The sequence below is a fragment of the Priapulus caudatus genome, unplaced genomic scaffold (genome assembly GCF_000485595.1).
Source record: "Priapulus caudatus unplaced genomic scaffold, Priapulus_caudatus-5.0.1 Scaffold222, whole genome shotgun sequence".
NCBI classification, from domain to species: Eukaryota; Metazoa; Priapulida; class Priapulimorpha; order Priapulimorphida; family Priapulidae; genus Priapulus; species Priapulus caudatus.
The window spans coordinates 324869-329082 of record NW_014577283.1 but is presented as its reverse complement, the minus strand read 5'-3'; the positions used below and the strand labels follow the sequence as shown (position 1 = coordinate 329082).

The 4214-nt window shown below is 42.9% G+C and overlaps 1 protein-coding gene across 1 annotated transcript in view; it reads left to right on the top strand.

Annotated features, from left to right (window-relative positions):
- The window catches only part of LOC106807549 (ATP-dependent (S)-NAD(P)H-hydrate dehydratase-like), a 13875-nt gene extending 11637 nt beyond the window's left edge, over window positions 1–2238 (top strand). The window contains exon 9 of the mRNA XM_014809914.1: window positions 1514–2238. The gene's annotated coding sequence lies outside the window, so the exon portion shown is untranslated. The remainder of the gene's footprint in view (window positions 1–1513) is intronic.
- The last annotated feature ends 1976 nt before the right edge of the window (window positions 2239–4214 follow it).

Sequence of the window (4214 nt, the reverse complement as noted above, 5' to 3'; positions counted from 1 at the left end):
CTCTCTCTCTCTCTCTCTCTCTCTCTCTCTCTCTCGCTCTCTCTCTCGCTCTTTCTGTCTCTCACACTCTTGAGACCACCCGCGCCCTACTCTGCGATACGCAGCAGTCGATATCTTTTTTTAAGATATGCGAGGTGCATTAAAACGTTAGGATGTTACTGATAAATATGTCTGGAGCGGTGACTCATTCCTATGAATTCAACCACAGATGCGGGTAGGACTATCGCAATTCGGTTCGTGGACCGGGCGAAATATCTTTGATACACAAACGAACTCTTTGTCTGAACCAATTTTCATCGCCTGCAGTTTTACGATACCGCCGATCATCTAATGAATGACAGCAGATAAATCGAACTGTGTTCGAGTTACTTTTTCATCGACATAAATCCCGTACGATACAAAGACGGTGTGTGTGATACTTGCCTGCCCATCACTCGAGGTTTATTGCAAACGACTTCTTTTTAGTCTATCCGCTCGAATGACAGTAATAAATTCATGTTGTTTTTTTCCATTTTACACGCATAATTTATTGAGGCTGCCCGTTGTTCTCTGCTATTCTCTTTCACCGATACGCGCTCCGCGTAACTTCGCTCTTAATTTACTCATGCATGCACTCGCGCTCGCTCGCCATCCGTCACCCTCGCTCTTCAAAGGCGGGTAGCAAGAGTAATGCGTGAGAGTGGAGCTGTTCATGCATGGACCTACGTCATTCATCGATATCCCTGTTATATATTTATCAAAGCATCCTTGATATATATTTATTAAAGCATCCCTGTTATATATTTATTAAAGCATCCCTGTTATATATTTATTAAAGCATCCCTGTTATAAATTTATTAAAGCATCCCTGTTATATATTTATCATATTATTGACTAAAGCATCGTGCATTGGCATTGTAGGCCCGCTAGCTCCCGCACGCACGGTTTGTTTTACTTTACAGTTCTCATCTATTACTTGTCGCTGACATCCCCCCCCCACACCTAATTAGGATCGTGATGATTCTCTGATACAAAGGGTACCGCGTACTCGGTACATGTATGTGTCTGTGTCCGTGACGTCACACTATTACTGCGATGTTTCCATATAGATAACATGCAGGTCGTGTCCGTGATGTCACAGTATTGCTGTGAGATCTCTGTACAGTCGCTCGGATCGTTTCTGTGATGTCACACTATCACTGCGAGGTCTCTTTATGGATATTCCGGTCGTATCTCAAATGTCACAGTATTACTGTGAGGCCTCTATGCAAATACCCAGGTCATGTCCGTGATGTCACACTATCACTGTGACGTCTCTATATAGATACTCAGGTCGTGTCTGTGATGTCACATTGGCACTGTGACGTCGCTATACAGATACCCAGGTCATGTCTGTGATGTCACACTATTACTGGGAGGTCTCTATATAGATACCCAGGTCGTTTCCGTGATGGCACACTATAATTGTGGTTCTAGGACAAATATCCCCCGGACGATCATCCCCCGGACAATTACCCCCTAAGGAGAGTTGAAGGTAGGCGCGGGAGTGGAGCAAGGAGAGTTGAAGGTAGGCGCGGGAGTGGAGCAAGGAGAGTTGAAGGTAGGCGCGGGGGCAGATTAAAACGCGAACGGTGGTCGTTGCCGGAGCAGCGGGCGAATGTGTCGGGAGTTGCGGAGAGTGCCTGCTGATGTCTCGAGCGGTGCCGTGTGTTCGGGGGTTGGGCTACGTCATTGTGTTTTCGAACCGCATATTAGCGAACAGGTCTGCAGCCGTTAGCTACACGTGTACAAGTGTGTATTTACAACGTGAGATGTTAATGAGCAAGGAATGAAGCTGCAAGACCGTTTACTTGTTGAAATCTGTTCGGGTTTTGATGTCGGAAGCGACTGATGACATTGAATAGTGTGAACAGCGAGAATATGACGTGTGCCTGCCAAACTCTGATTGGTTTTATCAGTGAGGAAGAGTTTGCGTACAGTTTTGATTGGTTTGGGCAGGTGCCCTAGATCCGGTGAAACAGTCTATTGGCAGAGCTGCAAGAAGTTGAGCTATTAGGTAGACAGTAAGTTGGTAGAGGGATCGTGTAGCATCGATGCAGATGTTAGAGTAATATTAGGTGATTTCAGTGTTATACTGTGGCAGTAACTTGGAACATGCTATGGAAATTTCGTGTTCCGGTTCATGCTTTGGCTCATAGGGTCTCTGTCCCCCAGGGTACTGCCGGACCGTACCGTGGGTACGGTCTGGTATACCGGAACGTACCCTGGTAACTATTTGATATGGTTAGGGTTAGGGAGTAGGCGTAGGCGACTCCCTAGGCTCGTTAGTGGAGTAGGTGAGGTACGGTCCGGCATATGTGACCGGTGATAGCGAAATGAGTCACTTGGGGCAATTTGGACATTTTAGGTTGAATACATATTCAGATACCTGAGATTCATAGCTTTCTATTGTTATATAGATATTGAAAATTGGTTGAAAAATGAATATTTTATTACCATTATAAATCGAGATACCATGCGATTAATATTTCCTGAGAATTGTCTAAAATAAGGGCTGAAAACTAATATCATTCACTGATATTATTAGCCGACACTTCTTATAAATCATTCAATTTAAGCAGGTTTTAATTGAATCAAGACATTTTTGCTTATACAGATCAAAAGTAAACATTGTAGATGGTTTTTTTTGAAGAAAAAAAGAGTACATTTTTATGCATAATTTTATGCTGTAAAAATCGATTGTAGGGCCTACTGTAGAATGCTACTGTGAGACTTCCGACTCATTTGGCTATCACGGGTCACATATTAGATAGTAGGTTCCGGCAGTACCCTGGGGGACATAGACCCTCTCAGCCATGCTTCGGTGCATATGCATATTAACAAGAGCTAATAATACCTATTATTAGATCCTATAGGTATTATTAGCTCTTGATATTAACAATAGCGTGTGCACCATAATGGTTCATTAAATGAGTGGCGTGCCATGTAATGGCAATTTGTAGATAGTTAAATTGCGTACAACACAGGCGCAATATGCTCATCTTGAGTATAGATATATACATAGATATAATATATATATAGTCATACAAAGAACAGCGTCTATTGTGAGCGTTTTGAATAAGCTCTTGGATAATAAACTTTTCAGACCTTGTTGTCGCTAGATGGCGCTACGTGGCTGTTTGTGGGAATGTTACTGTGATTCTTTTCATATTCGAAAGAATAAAAACTTTGTTAGTGTCGAAAATAGTCACTGTTTCATTTATATTCTTGACATGAAGATGGCATATAATCTCCACTAATGTTTAAACATCACAATAGTTTCATTGATACCTAAGCTCAGCATGTTTGTAGACAAGTATCGGTTATTAAATGAGGTTATTATAAACCCATTGCTGAGAAGCTAGTTAGGTAATTGTCTATATACTTTGCTTTTTAATAGCCCTATTCAGAAATACAGGATGACAAACTAAGCCAAGGAAATATACGAGTCCAAGAAAACATGACACACACTGGTCCACGTCGAATTCATGGTACTTGTCTTGCAATTTACAGCTCTATCTACAATTATTGAGTGATTATCTATATACATAAATCATTGAATGTCAAAAATAAATGCGTAATCAAAACTCGCCTCTTTCAATGGCGCTCGTTGTAATTACTCTAATCATGAAATAATTATGTTCTGCTCTCTTAAAATAATCCATGCAGAGGTAATTGCAATCGCGACCTTGAGAGAATTGCTCTGGACATTAACCAATACTGGTTCTCTCTCTGAAGCGGAAGAGACCGCTGTGTTGGTGTAACCTATACGATATATACTATACGGCTATAATTAGTAAACAGCTAATGCTAATGCAGAAGGGTCCGTACTCATCTCTGGTGCGTCTTTGGTTTGGGTTCGGTTTGCCTCGTATAATTATGTATATGATATGATGATATATTTGTGTGCGCGTGCGTGCGTGCGTGCGCGCGTGTGTGTAGGTATATGTGTGAGGATACATTTATGTGTGTGCGTGAGTGGGTGGGTGTATTTGTGAGCGTTAGTGCGCGCGTACGAGCACGTGTACGTGCGCACGAGCACGTGTACGTGCGCACGAGCACGTGTACGTGCGCACGAGCACGTGTGCGTGCGTACGAGCGCATGTGTGCGTGTATGCGTGCGTACGAGCGCATGTGTGCGTGTATGCGTGCGTACGAGCGCATGTGTGCGTGTATGCGTGCGTACGAGCGCATGT